Consider the following 16,137-nt stretch of genomic DNA (forward strand, 5'->3'; position numbering starts at 1 on the left):
CTGAAATTTCTTGTAGGTATCATTCTGACAACTTGGATGTGTTTGCGGACTGCCATAAGGGGAGAGGGTGTGCACTGGAAGGAAAAAAAAGGGTTCCTAAGAGCACTAACCTTTTGGATACTTTTAAAGGCTTCTCTTGTTGATGGGGACACAAATATTAGCAAGTGGGAATGAGAGGCATCAGTTCTTCTTTCTCTCTCATGCAGGTGTTAATTACGTGCTTTTCTAGAAACTCTTATCCTTATACTTGGGACCTTTCTAAATGTTATTTTAATGGTGGCGGCAAGATCTCATGGGCATGTTCTTTTTCGTTTTAATTTTTTAGACAATAAAATTCTCTTATTGGCTTATAAATTGATCTTGGTGCATGGTTTTGTTTTGGGTTTGTTTTTTTTTATTTTTAATGGCTTTGCTGAGTTTTTCAGATTATATCACTTAGAAAGTTGAATAAATGTGTATGTCTGTCTATCTAGTTTTTGCTTCTCTGTATGTTGCAATGGATAGCAGTTACAGATATAGCAATAGCTGTGATTAATTGCAGAAGTATAACTGTAACTAAACGCTTTGTGATAGTGAAACTAATTTTACGTAAAGAGCAAAACAACGTGTACAGTGAGGACTCTGCAGCATTGTATTATCAGATTTGGGATCAAGGTATTTGATTTTTTCATGGTATTGTGTATTTCTGTACTTTTCTAATTATGCCAGAGATTTAGTAAGAGATAGGGAATAGCAGTGGTGCTTGACCATTAGCTAAGTGGAGCTGCAGTTTGGTTTCTTGGTAATTTCTGCTTAGATGTTTACATTTTAAAGATCATTTGATGATTTTTTGTTACGGTTTTGGAAATCTGAAAGTTTTGCCTGAAGACAGTATGACTAGAAAGAGTAATGAAATTTCTCTTTTTGTAATCACTGATGCTTTCAAGAGTTTATCGATAGAGACAAAGATCTGAATCTCCTCTGCATTGCTGGCCAGTATCTACTATATGCTAAGTAGCTCCTTAAATATCTGAATTCCCTTTGATTTTGTCGTGCATTTCAGAGCATACAGGACATGACAGGCACTCCATGAAAATCTTGAGGTTCAGGGTTCATGTTTTGCATTGCTAAAAGAAGGGCTAAGTGCTGAGATAGTAACACTGGTTTTTGCACCTAGTAATCAGAAGGCACTATTGGTGTTGATGGGAATTTTTTTTTCAAAAATAATGGTACTATGAGATTCAATGTTGTGTGCATTTTGAGGAGCTCTTATTATTTTTTTTTTGAGGGTTTATATTGGCTGATTTATAATAGGGTAAATGACTGTAAACAATATCTCATCGTTACTATTTTACCTCCACCTTATACATACAGAGGTGAGAAGAGACTGTGTGCAGCTGCATATTATACAGCCTAGTAATGCAATGCATTCAGCAGAGCCTCCTGAGTGGAAGAACATACATTTTTGTTTCCTTGTCTGGGAGGGTGAAACTTGCAGGGGTAAATAGGCACCCCAAAACATTGAGGATTTTGATGCCCAGGGTGCTGGGAGGGCCTTCTATGCTGAAACAAGGATTTTATTTATGCAAGTGCAAAATGCAAAATGACTGGAAAGGAATGACAGGTGCTTTGTACTCCAGATGCAGGAAATGTACTCTGACATGAAGCTAATCCAGTCCGAAGAGATTCAATTCCTCTTCTATACAGAGTACATAAAGAAGTCATTTAACTGAGAGGTTTCTGAAATAAAGAAATTCCATTTAAAGGCCAAACGAGTGTTTGTGCTTTTGCTAAACAAACAATGTTTAGCAAATGTTTTTTGCAATTTCAATATAATGGTCTGTGCTGTCTGCTGACAACGGGTAGCCCAACTGTCCCGATGCAGGTGATGAGGTTGTGGTCAAAGAAGGTGGAGAGACTTATCTGGGATCTCTGTGCTAGGAATTCACTGTCTTCTTTAGGGAAGCCATGGAGTCATTATGTGTCAAAATTGGGTTGCGAACGGCTATGTATTTGTTCATAACTGCGTAGAAATTGCTCTAAACATAGACACATGTAAAGGTGGCCTTCCAGTAAGACTGTGATTCATCCTTTTCCTATCACAAACCTGCAGACAGACCTGTGGGACACTCAGGACTCATGAGAAATCAGACTGACTTAACTGAGGCTAATTGGTATCTATGAAGGCAGCATTTGTGTAAGTTTTCTGGCGCTGGGTTTGACATCACAAGCATGACTTTACCGGAATATACGTCTCTTCTTGTCCTCTGCTCTCCTTCTGCTGCCCCCTTCCCCTTCTCCCCCATGATGGGGAAAGCTCTGTGTGGAACGCTTCTCCTAAGAAGGAGGATGCAGCAGTACCTTCTTCCTAGGATCTGACGTGGATGGCTCACTTTAATTCTTAGCTTTACGCTGTAAGAGCAGTCACCCTCACTCAGGCTGGGGACCTCTCCCTCTGACCAGGAGCAGGGCCAACTCCCATGGAGGGTGACATAGGAAACTTCAGAGAGGAGAGTAGTGGAGAAGGTGTGCACCTCCACAGCCAGGATTTTCGTTTTGGTATGAGGACAGGGGGCTGATATTTCTGATGCATTCGCTTCCCTATACCTGTTGCACACACAGCTAAACTCACTGTTATGTTTTTTTTGACATTTGAAGGATGAATTATTATTTTTTTTTTTTCCAAGTGGAGAAGGTCTTCTAACAGGATTTCAGTGCTAAGGTGACATGTTTCCTTCTGGCACAAGTTGTATCTGGCACATACATACAGTAGCACAATGGTGCAAAGCACTGAAGATGAAGACTACCAAATCATCACACCACTGCTAATTATAAGTGTCCCACTAGTTACTGTAAATACAATTTTAGAAAATATCAAAGGTTTCTGAATTAGGCATCAGTATTTTTGGGTTTTTTTTTAATAGAATGAACCAAAACTTACTTAAGCGTTACCTTGGGATGAAGTAAAAATACTTATCCTGAAGGTCATTTTGGTTTTGTTTTTTTTTTCCCCATTATCCTATAGAGGAGGAAAGAACCTTAAATAGAAAAATACAGCTAGCATTCTACTTCCTTGTCAGGTAACAAGTCTTGTATTTCTCTCCCTGCTGCCAGTGCAGTTATTCTTAGAAAACCTCTTCAGTGAGTTATCTTGAATTTACTGTGACTTACTGATTACACTTGTGGATATTTCCTTTACTCTCATTTACTTCTAAGCATGTGCATATCCACTTTTTATTATTGATTTGTAATGTCATGTTCACATGGAAGCTATGATAACTGGGAGAAAAAGTCTTATGTATTTGATAAAGGACCGGATGGTTTTATGGTTTCTGAAGTTTGAGAGAGTATGGATATACTGATTAAAGCAGTATATGGTAGCAAGAAATTTTTTTTTTGGTGATGAATCTTAGTCTGTGCTTCTCACTATAGTATTACTTTTCTCTTTCCTTTAGAAAATCTAAGTACTCACTCATATACTTCTAAAGCCAAGGAAAGCTGGAGATAGTTAAAAAAAAACCCCAACATTCTTGGTGTATGGAAATGTTTAAGTCATTGTTTAGAGGACTACATCTGCACTGAATCCAACAGAACTAATATAGCAATTTGTACTTCTGTTCCCTGAATTTAAAAAATTATAAAGACTATTCTCTTTTTGTTCTTATCACTTAGCAAATGATCCAATGGTATATTTAACTTTAAGCCTGTAAATATTTCCATTGGCTTTGGTGACATGACACAACCCTCTTAAAGCTAAGAGCACACCTGAGTGCTCTGGTGAATGAGAAGCAAGAACAGTAAGAGTACCTTAAACCATTTAGCCTAATCTTGCACTCCTTAATTCAGTGTTTCCACCAATTTAATGAAGATTTTGTTCCAATAATGGCAGTAGAATCAGACCTATAATTATTTCCAGGTAAAACAGTATTTGTGACTCAAATACAAATGTACAATTTCAAGGAATAAATAGTCATATAAGAACAGAAGTTGGTATTTGGGGGATTTTTGTGTTGTTTTCTTTTGCTTTTAATCATCAGTCATTTAAGTCAAACTGGTTTGTGGCTACATATGCCAAAATGAAGTCAAATATAAGGATTTTGCTTTCTAGAATCAAGTCCTCAGACAAGGAACAACAGCTGGAAAATATGTATGTTTGTCTGAGTTGGTTTGTTTGTTTCCTTTTCCTTAACAAGAACTATATTATCTCTTAACAAAATGTTTTTCAGCAAGTTCCAGGAGTTACAAAAGGCCTTTCAGAAATAACTTTTAAAGAATCAAGTGCTCTTAGAGAATGACTTGCTGAAAAATACAGAAGTAGTTTTGAGAAATGTAAAAGCCAAAAGAAGATATTTATTTTCCAAATGAGAGTTTATAATCCAGTAAAAAATACATAATGCTGTTCATTCAAAAAGAAGTAGGCTTCATAATGCATGTTTCTAAATCAAGCCAGCAGAATTCTTCTGAAAATCAGCAAAGTGGAGAAAAGAAAAAGAAAAATTGAGTTTGTATCACTTGGATTATCAATTTTAACAAAGTAAAGGTGATACCTTTATTAGAAAATACCACATGCAGTGCTATAGCTTGTCAAGTTAACAAAAATCTTTTTAGTGACTGCCATGTGGTTTCTTATCAGATTCATCATTAACTACTAAAAAATTCAGTTGATAGACAATTATACAGTAGAGAAATACTATCAGCTTTGCATGTTGTCAGTAATGAAAAGCCAAAGGTTGGGCAAAATGGCATGTGTTATGCTAGTCGTCTTGCTCTCCTTAATATATATCTGTGTATTATATAAGAAATGTTGACTGTGTCCAAAACACTGATGATACAGAAACTTTCAAGCACTTATATGAAAAAGGTATCAATCCTTTTCTTAAAAGATGAATGTGTCTTTATGGTTGAAGGGGTTACGTTAAATGTGGTAACCAAGCCTGTCTGAAGTTGGACAGTGCTGTGTCCTTCAGTTTATTCCCTCCCCCCCGCCCCCTTAAAAGAGGGGCTGCATAATCCTGTAAACAACTCATCACAGGGAACAGAGGGAGAAAAAAATTGCAAGAAATCTAGTGAGATTCAGGTTGCAAACCTGTATCACAAGGAAGTTTCCTCTCTCCTTGGCATACATCCTTAGGCACTGGGCTGCTGGTTTTTGCTATGCGCATAGTCTCCTATTAGAAAGATTAGACCTTTCTAAAGATTTTCCTTTCAGGAAAGGGATATTAGTGGGTAATTAACAAATAATATTAGTAATGGCTTTTAATAGCTGCTGTGTACAAACCAGTGATTACCACTTCTGGTAATTATCATGTCATAAATCTAATTTGTTTCAAAGTAAAGTGAATAAAATTACAATTATTGTAATAAAAATGTCACTGAACATTAAAAGGTTATAAAGGATCCTGTGTAATAGCAATTTTGTAAGGCTAGGCTGGAGGACACACCAAGCGATCATCCACATACAGTGGGCCAGGCAAATGGTCTTTTGGAATGGTGGATTTTGGAAATTGAGTGCAAGGAATGCATGTGGTATGATGTCTCCTTGCACTTGTGGTCTATGTTTATTTGGAGCGTCTGTCTCAACTGATGGGTGGGAAATGGTGTCACTAGACTGGCGTAACCTTTTCACACTAGGAAAAGATCCGACTTGCTTAGTTAAATGTACGTGTTGCCAGGGTAAGCAGTGCCTGATAGATGGGAAGGAAATACAACAACAAATTACAAGGACTGGGTATATGCAAATACCTGCAGGAAGGGGTGGTGAATAACTATTTATGGGAAGTGGCAGAACTCTTTAAAATGACCTACCTGACCTAAGAGAGATGAGGGAGTGAGATACAGAGAAACAGTGCTATAATGGGGAAAAAAGCTATGGGAGACTGGAAATATTTGATTTGACAAATCCGTAATTACAGTTGTGCTGAGAGAAACAAGTAGCAGCATATTAATTCTACATGGAAGATTTTGCATAACTGTAATGCTAGCCTGTAAGGGTTTTTTTAAACCTCATTCTTTGGAGTTGAAAAACATCTTTTTTTAGATTATATGTTTATTACCTTGATAAACAGCAAAATGCTGCTACAGCAATTACCTTGATGATAAAGAGTCTGTAGACAGATACTTCCTGCGTTTATTTCCTACCCAGATAAGTTGCCAAAATCAGGGACCACCAATACAGGAAATGCTTTCAATAGGAACTTCCTATCTGTTAGTATCTAATTCACCGAAGAGATCCAAGCCCTTCTTGTTTGATATAAAGGTAATGTTCTGTCTGTTACTATTTAAACATTTAAGCCACAGTACAACGCATCTGTTTGTGTAAAAATTTAAGACCAGTGCTTTAATGTTGGACTATGAAATATTTGGGGGTTTCTTCACAATGGTAGAAAAAGTGACCCTGCATTTTACAGTACTGCAAATCAAGATGCTTATCATTCCATCAGAAGGAGAGCAAGCAACGTCCCTCCAGCTCCTTGTTGTCTGTATCCTCTCCTTATTTGTATGCATCACAAAATAAAATATACATTTCACTAGCCCTTGAGGAGGACTTCTCCAACAAATAGTTCAGAGCATCTACTGGATATATTAAAGAGTCAGGGTCATTTCTTGCAATCCACAGTGACATATATATTCAACCAAAATGACTGAAACAGAAATTTTGCCTGACTTTGCAGAGAAGTAACACCAAAACCTGTATTTTTGAACTTCTGCTAAGAGAAGGAGAAACTTAGAGCAATGGAAAAGTAAACAAAGATAGAAAACCTCCATTGCTAATCATAACTTAAGAATAATTGCTTCCAAGCACATGAGTAGAATGAATGAGAATCTACGAAACACGTAGTGAAATCGGTGAAAATAAAGTCAAAATTATTTGGCCAGTGGCTTGACTGGGGCCAGGCTTTTGCCCAAGTTATTCAGGAGCCCAGCCCGAATTTTGTGCATTGTTTTGCCAATGATTCCTCTGGAGTCATTCCAGGTTTCTGCCACTGTGACTGAAGATCAGTATCTTGGCCTTTCCCCACAGAGGTGACTAGTTCTTTGCTATTGTGGCTTCATATATATATTGTGCCCTTTCATCTTTGAAGAATAGACTCATGCTCAGTTATCTCCTCAGACTATTGTGGGAAAGGCAATTGTTTAAGTTGATGTTGTGGTCTAACAGCCTGGGAATCTGGGATTGGATTTACAGACCCTTCCAGAGACTGTGGTGAATGCATCACTGGGAGCACTGGCTGTCAGATGGGAGCGCGGGTCCTGTGGGGACCTGATCCAAAAGCCCAGTTACTGCAGATGTGTTCTACAAGTTGAGGTTAATTTTGACAAATAATTTCCACAAGGCCGTAGGTGAAGAAGCTCTAGGAGGTTCCTCCTTGGCTTTCGGTTCACAGGGGTGTTGGGGAAATACGTGCTCCGTCCTGGAAGCGATATTCCTGAGATGTGGTTAACAACCTCTTATCTACTTGCATACATTTTTATTATTGTTACTCTTTGGAGTATTCACATCAGCTTCCCTCATGCGTAAGGTATTCCATTGGAAGTGCTCAGAATTGTTGCTTTTTACTAATCAGATCAACTCACTCAAGTGGTGGCCAGCGACATTTTTCACATTATTTCCATACAGCCATTACCTTTTAATAAATTTTCCTGCTATTTGTCATCAAGGCACCGTTACATGTACCATTTTTATGGAATTCAGAATCTGATTGTTTAGTCTACGTAAAGGGGGGAAAAAGAGGGGGATCCTGTGCCTTTAATGTTGTTTATAACGGTTGGACAGAGCTTGTCAGGTGAAGGTTAATTGCTCTCCAGTTAAAGCAGTTCTCTGCACAGATGGGTTATCAGGGCTGAACACTCGTTACAAGATTAATCTCGTTTCCGACAAGACTTCCCTTTCCTTCAACTGATTTTTGCTCAGCCATTGGACCTGTCACCAGCCGTTAAAAGAAGGGTGGGTTACCTCTGGGATATTAATGCTTCTGTGCAGTGAAACAATACAAAGTGTGTGTCATATCGTTAGGGAACATCTTTAGGAGACAGCACATTTCAGTGCTGTTCTGAAGGTCGAGATTTATAAACAACAGAAACAATCAGGAACATTTGTATTAACCCTCTTAATGAACACAAATTCCAGCTGAATCATCCACAGGCTCCTTTTTCGTGTTCTTTTTCTTCTAAGTGTGGGGTTTTTTTAGTTCCAAAGATTTTTTTTTTTTTTTTTTTTTTTTTTTCAATGAAATAGCCACTTGTTGGTGTGGAACCCAGGACTACACTTCTGTCCAGTCAATTAACTGATGGACATGGCCACTTCAGTTAATGCTTGTTTCAGCATGAGGAAATATATCATGGTGGCCACTCCACAAAGTTCAAACTTCGGGAGTTATGTTTTTGTCTCTACAGTATACCTGTTGGATCTTCCTCTTTCTCTAAGCTGGAGTAAATCAGAACTGGAAGTGCTATATCCAGTAGGCTACAGAGGTATAAGATGGATGTAAAGTGAGAGGAGAACCAGGCATGTCATGTTCTTAGAATAATATTGCCTTGCTAGCAAAGACTGCAGCAGATCTGCCAGGCCAGGGTGATCCTGAACAGTTGGATGGAGTGAGTTCAAGGAGGCTATGACATGAAGACAAAAGTCTCGCTGGAGTTTTGTGTTTATTTCAGGAGTTCTGATACAACCAAAATAACACAACTTGGCAAAAGTCTCTGGCTGCCAAGTTTCTTCCATGCAGCTTTAGTCAGTAAATTCCAAAACACTAAACAAATATTCAAGGCAACAAACAGGGTAGCTCTTATGTTTCCTCAGAATTTCCTGTCCTGGCTTCGGATCAGCACGATCCTGTCGACAGTGCTGAGTCTCTCCATTGGCTTCAGTGAACATTGAATCAGACTGGGTTGCCCCAGCCAAAAAGGCAAGCTCTGTGGAGGGTCTCAGGCAGCATAGGATTCATTGAACGGTTGTCGTAGATGTGATCCATCAAACTGTACACACTCCTGCTGAACTGAAAGCATCTGAGCTGTTCCACTGATGTTTTAGATTAAGAGTATGCAAACATGCCTCATTGTGCTGGGCTCTGCAGTGGTGAGGTGACACCCCCCACTTTATTTTTATTCAACTGCTAAGACAAATCCAGCACATTTTATACACCTGTGAGGGCAGAGGTGTCTGCACATGTACAGTATTAGACAGGTTAAGTAGTGAGGAGATTTACATCCAGAAAATCATGTTATTTCTTCTGATTTGGAGTGAATATATAGGAAAAGGATCCAGAGAGAAAGATCATCATCCTTGTCTGATAGATGCATAGAAAAGAAGTCATCCTTGTTCCCATGCATGGGGCTTCTACACATGAGAATAATAAATTTGTATGCATTGTTAGTGGTAGTGATCAAGAAACAATCAAGAAAATGTTTCAGTGAACGCCTTTATTAAAACTGTTTATTTTTAATTTGTTTTATAAATATTTAACAAAACTAACAAATTGTAAAAAAAATAGTTTTTCTTAGAAAACTATCTACAAGTTTCTGACAATTTCTTAGTTTTCTTTTTTGTTTTATTTATCAAAGTAGTCTAATACCCTTACTGCTGGATTCTTAGGGTTTTTAAAATACTGGTGAGATTTAAAATAAGTTTTTCTTTGATTGAGAATCCACAGGTTTTAAGGAAATGTACCCACTACAGTTAAAAAGCTGAAATGAAAGGTAGACTGGAATGTAGCCTCTGCATGTCATACTCTTCAGCAGTATGCATTCAGAGCCAAAGAAATTCAAGTGAGTGTATTCTATTACTGGTTCTAATAAGATAGAAAAAGCACATAGTAAATCTTTACAATCCCAACTAAATTATTGGTACTTTATGCCAAAGGAGACAAATTTAGTAGAAAGTCTTTAAATGGACCAGGTTAATTTTATTTTCTTTTTTTTTAAAAAAAAAAAACAAAAACCAACAATAACAACAACAAAAAAAAGGGTTCCTCAGGTTAGGTTGTTAAATATCTTCTTTGAGCCCAAAAAAAGATCTTGATTTTCCAAGGTGCTGATCAGATTGAGAGTTCCCATTGTTTCTGCTCAGTGAGACTTTGGATGGATTTTTGAAGATGGACAGCTTACTCACAGTGGAAAGTGTTGTTATGCCACTTACCTGCTTTCACTGATGTGAAAAAAACCCTCATTTGTCAATATTAACTTTCTAGAAAAAGTAAGGAAAATTGAAAGTGGTTAGATCTCTTTTTCCTAGAAGAAGTCTTTATTTAGTAAATAATGTAATTGAAAGTTGAAGACAGTTATTCAGGAGATTAATTTGGACAAAGTGGCTTTTCTGTATTCGTTTTCTTGTACTTTTCTCTCAACTTTTTTAACCAGATGAAATGCTAGAAGACTGCAGTTTTGTAAAACTTCTCCTATATTTTCTCTCCCACCTTTAATATATGAAACAGAGGCTGGTTTTGTTTTGCAAAGTAGTAACCATTCCCTTTTAAACTCTTCAGTCCTTTCATTTGATGGTGGTGTGTTAGTTTTTTATTTGCATGGGTATCAATGACATGCTTTTGGAGAAAAAGTTGCCCCCTGTCTATTGCTACTCATGCAAGGCTTACACATTTTATTTTTTCCCTTAGGATGGGAAGCTTTAGGTCCAAATATTCAAGATGGGATGGCAATGAACTACAAATTGCAAAACTGCTTGGTGGGCAATTGTGTTGCAGATTTGACAACTACAGGACCCTTTTTAAAAAATGCGTTTAAATAGATATTAAAAATATTTTGAAGTAAAGCACAATATGAAATGTATGTGTAAATTAAGCACAATCTATGAAACATTTGTGTAAATTATTGCCTTTTAACTCATTCTACATGAATTTTTTCTCCATAATGGTGCCCAGATCCTTTCCAGTTATCATGAATGTTCAATCTTACCTGTCTTCAGATTCACTTTTTTCCCCCCATATCTTCATCACATACATAATCTAACCTTTTAGTACCCAGATCAGACCCAAATCACTTCCAAGTATTTTTTTTTTTTTTTTTCTGAGCTTGGGCCTTCATAGTGCTGCTTTCCTCTTTCACAGAAGTTTTGTTTAGTCTCAATCTCTGTCAGTCTCAGCTGCTTCTTGGAGGACGCAGTTATTGCCAACTCTTACAATTTTTATCAGGATTCATATGATACTTAGCGATTTTCTTAAAGGGCAGTTTCTTAACTTATGTGAACACTCGAAGTCTTCAGGTTTCATTGACAAAAGACTGTCTAGTCCTAAAGAATCTACCCTAAAGGCTTAAAAGCCAGGAGGCAGACCCAAAGTGCATTGCTTTCAAGTACTCCCTATTTCTGAGGTCTGACTTAAAAACTGAACACTTCATGTAACAGGGCTGAACTAAGCACAGGGCAGAGACCCTGCAGAAGAACTACATGCACTGCCTGGACATTGCTTACCTGCCTGTCAAGGGGCTGCGTGTGGTGGTAGTACTGCTTAGGTCTTGACCTCATCTTATGTGCTGAGATAGGTATCACACAAAGCAAGTACCTTGCCTAATGGTCTGATGAAGGTGCACACTCAGTAACCTGGAATTGTAGGGTGCTCTTTTTAATTAATAACAGTGAGTCAAACACATTTCTGATCATGTTTCTAGTTTGTAAGCTGGGGCTCAGATGGATTCTTGGCATCCAAAACCAAAATTAAGTCTTATTCTTGAAGCTGGAAAGAAATAAAGCTTGAAGTCTAACCTATTCCAGAAGTGTATTTTCTATATAGTAACTGACAAAAGCTTCAGCTCATTTTTAAAAATCTGAAAATATCCAGTTAATGTAGTGCGCCTCCATGTATATCTTTGTAGCAATTTTATCTCCAAATTTTGCAATTTAGGAGGTTGAAGGCTTTTATGACATTGGAGACAATCAATTAAGGGGGCTTAGTAGGCTGCTTGAGAAAGGTCAGCCTTAAGTGGGGTGTCTATGTGCCCCAAGGTATTGTTTTCCGTTTATTTTTTTCTAGTTGCTCTTCTGTTCCTTTGCTTAGTGAAAAGAGGAGGACATGGAGAAATTCAGAAGGTTGAATAAGAAGGCAAGTTAAAATTTTGCAGAAGGTTCTGTATCAAAGTTTCAAGGTGGAGGTAGAGAGCAGTGGGATGTGATATTGAAATTAAGGTGACAACAAGGAGTGTTGTAATTTTTGTCAGTAAAAAGTATTCAGAATTCAGGAGATGGTGACATGAGCTTAAAAGTCATGGAATTTCAGGGAATGATATATGTTATATTGTTTATCTTATTTAAATTTTAAACCTTGACAGTCATAATTTTTTAGCTGAAATGAAAACTGTCAGGTTTTCAGCTGACTCTAGAATTTAGGCCCAAAGGAACCTAAGTCAATAAGATCATGAAAGTTGGCAACTGCTGTTGTTAAAAAGAAAGCTTAATAAATCCTCAGAATTAACTCTTTTGAAATCATAGATAAAATAAATAGGATTTGGATGATGCTGAAAATTAACCTTTTGGATTTGATAATGACACTAAAACTAGATGCTGATCAGAAGCAGGAAAAATGAAATTTGCTTCAAACTACTGCATAAGCAACTGAAGCAATAATAATCAGTGCCAGTCAGTGCTGAAAAAAACAGAGTGAAAGGTGGGAAAACAAAATCTGTCAAGGAAGTACTCTGAGTCATGAAATATCCTAAGGAGGACGAAGTTTTAGACTTTTTGAAACTATCAGCTTAGTATAAAAGGGACACTAGGAGAGAAGAAAACCAAAGTCATTATACTCTGAATTTTAATGACAATGAGTATAAACTGTAATCTCCAGTACTTCAGAGACCATTTACAATCACCAGACTTGTGTAAATAACTGGAAATGTGGCAATGGAGAGCAGAGGCCCAAACTTCCAAAGAAGTCTAGCTTTGCAAGGAAAGAAGTCCTACGTAAAACACCGCCAAAATTCCTGATTTTTCCTGTGAATTAGGCAAATGCACAGAGAATCCAAAGCCCCAAGTACAAGCTAAAAATTTGCATGTGCTTTTACAGAGCAGTGGGCAGTTGTGGAAGACTCTTTTTTTGTGCAAAGACTCTGAATTTTTTTATTAAATATAACCGGGCTCAAGCAGAGAGCTCTGTTGCGCTTGTCAGCCACAGCCTGGCAGATGCTGTGCAAAGGACACTGCCGTTCTCTGGGAGGGAGATCACCACTGCCAAAGTGGATGTGCTGCCCTCTGCAATAAGGAAATGCCTTACCTTCCGGGCAAGTTGTGTCAGGGCAAAGGCAAGCACTCCCCTACCTGCCTCGTACTTAACAAATGGCAGAGCGAGTCATCTCCCTGTTCAAGGGGATATGGTGATGCCTGTGGTGGTCCCAGCACAACTGTGGAAATAATACCCGAGAAGGACTCCTCAGTTCATACATCTGCATGCATACTCCTTATCACATGTAGCATTTGCAGGGCAGGTCATTTAGCAAAAGGTTTAGCATAACATGTCAAGAGATTTGTGTAAGACTATATGTAAACTCATCTGGCTTAGAAAGAAACTACCCTGTGATTCCCTAGTTTGTCCCACTGCTAAAAAGCCCCAACAGAACTGGCATGAAAAATTATATTCAGTCAGCTGCTGTGTTTTTCTAAGCTGTATCTTCTGTATTTGTTGTAGTATGAATGTGTTAATATCTATCTATTCTATTCCAGTCTGTTACTGAACGTGTCTGCTGAATATCAAATGCTGATCTTCTTTTAGGTGACAGAGGAAATTTAATGCAGAAGCTCATAATAGAAGTGTTCAATTCCCTGACCTTCAATATATTCTTTTTCTTCTTTCTCTCTTAGCGCTCCTTTCTGATTCACTTTCTAAGTTTCCTAGAGTCTTTGAGTTTGCTGATCGAAACATATGTCTGAGTATTTTATAAAAGTTTTTGTACACTGCTCCAAAAAATCCCACCTCTTTTGTCTCAATATATTGAAGTTTTAATTACAACACTAAGCAATGGAGAGTTTGTCATTTGAATTGTAGCCACTGTGTATATCTTCAGCACACTGAAATCCTCATGAACATTACCTTGATTGCCTCTCAGTTTCTCTGTTTGACTTTGTTGTACATCATGCCTTCCCAGTTCTACACTCACCAGCAGGATCTCCCAGTCTCACAAACTTCAGCCTGTTTTTTAATCATCTGTACTCTTTCTTTCTCTAGATTTCTTTGATCTCCTTTAGGACTACTTAATCTCTTCCCCTGTTTACTTTTTCAATCAGATTGCAATTTCTCTGCTTCATGTAATCCTCAGTTGCCCTCAACTTCTAAACATTTTTCAGAAGGACAGATCTGATTTCACACTGTTTGTGTCCTGCATCTTCACACAAACATCTTACACGCCTTTCCACCAGAAACACAGTTCACTCAACTCTGCAGATTTAGGTCTTGTTGAAATGCTTGTAAGAGTAGCTTGCTCTTATGGAAAAATCTTTCCCTCTGAATAATGAAAATAAAGGAGGAAAAAAGTCCAAACCCTTTCTGTTTGTATAGTAGTAGCCTGCTAATTACTCTTGTTGTTGCTGGCTAAGAACAGGACATTTAGCCTTTTTTAATTACCATGTTGTAAGCCCAGTGGGAACAATGAGTTATGCAGCACTGATGAATCAGAGCAGATTTTGTACATGCATGGTCTGATGGCTAATGACTTGGGCAGAGGACTGGAAGGGAGGCTTTTCAGTTATATCCACAGTGTAACTTGAAAATAATCACTATTTTCAGAAACCTGCTTTTTTTTAAGGTTCCCATCTGAGACACTTTCATTGTGATTTTCAGAGCTTTTTTGTTTCCCACAGAATTGGTGTCATTACTCTCTGCACTTCTAATCTGGCATGAAATGGGACATTATACTACTCAGCTGCTAAAATGTCGTAGGCTTCCATAAAGCTCAGTTAATGCTGAAGTTGTTCTAGTGCTTTGAGAATTATCTATAAATTAAAGGCTGTTAGCTCTTATTTGCAAATAGTTCTATTTATGTCAACGGATAGTGCTCATATAAAAGATCAGTGTGGAATGCAAAATTTTTGGCTACCAAGTTTTAAAATGTGTAGTATAGTTTCCATTGCAAGATTTCACTGACACCTAAAAAATATTGTAGGAGTTAGAAAAATATCCTCAAGGATGTTACTAGAAATACAGAATCAGGAACTCCAGACTTTGAAAACTGCATAAATAAGAAATGAATTTTCAAATAACTGGTTAAAAACCTCTATATTTGTGCATGTGACAAATGTAATATTTACTGTACTCAACATATAAAGTCTACTTGTAGAAAAAGTAGAACACAAGATGATGTGGCAGGAATTTTAAATGTTACTAGCAAACATTTTCTCCACAGGCATGAATGAAGTCTGAAGCTTCAGAGGGTAATAAACAGCTTTAAAACATGCCTGGTCAGTGATGAAATACTCAACATGAGGAAGCAAAAATCTTAGTGAAGCTTTAGATCTGTTTTCCATATTCTTACAAAAGAGTTCGTTTCTAAAGATCTGGTTTAGATTTCAGTCTTACTGGAAGTATCTTATAAGAAAGCTTTTATGTATTTAAGAGACGTTCAGAAGAGTCTGTTCTCTTAGTAAAACCAATTCTGTGTTTCCATTAACTTTGATAGAGCAAAATTAATTCTCATTGAACAATAATTTTGTTTTGGGAAAATTAGTGTTTGAAATCCTCAGCAATCAGTTTGTATTTGGCTAGCTGCAGAGTTACAGTCTTGATAAACTCATTCCTTGAACAAGGTGCTTATTTCAAACGTGGATACCTGAGGCTGGATGTATGTGTGCATCCACATGGATGTATGTGTGCAGCATAATTATTTGCATGATTTGCAAATGTATTGAACACCCTCAACTACAAAAGCCTCATAAACTGGACACGTCCCAGGTGAATTGCATGATATATTAAGAAAACTCAAAGACTTTCCTTGGTCAAATTCCAATCTTCAGTCAGTCAAGCTCTCAGAGGGAAAATAAAACATAAAAAGCCCACCTTCCTGCTTTCATGTCAAGTGCTCTTACTGACTTACTGTTGCCTTTGGCTTAGCTCAGCTGTTGGCAGCTCCTGACATTATAAGAAGCCAAGCACCAACGTTGCAGTAGGGCAGGAGGATTCTGCACATGAGGGCTGAGACCTGTCTTCCCTTTTGTGGGACTTGCTGCAT

General features: G+C 37.6%; 1 protein-coding gene across 4 annotated transcripts in view; it reads left to right on the plus strand.

The window, feature by feature from the left end:
- Positions 1 to 16,137, plus strand: part of ERG (ETS transcription factor ERG) — a 107,294-nt gene that overhangs the window by 43,451 nt on the left and 47,706 nt on the right. The window lies entirely within an intron of this gene.

This window comes from Athene cunicularia (genome assembly GCF_003259725.1).
Source record: "Athene cunicularia isolate RWA chromosome 1 unlocalized genomic scaffold, athCun1 chr1_part1, whole genome shotgun sequence".
Lineage (NCBI taxonomy): Eukaryota > Metazoa > Chordata > Aves > Strigiformes > Strigidae > Athene > Athene cunicularia.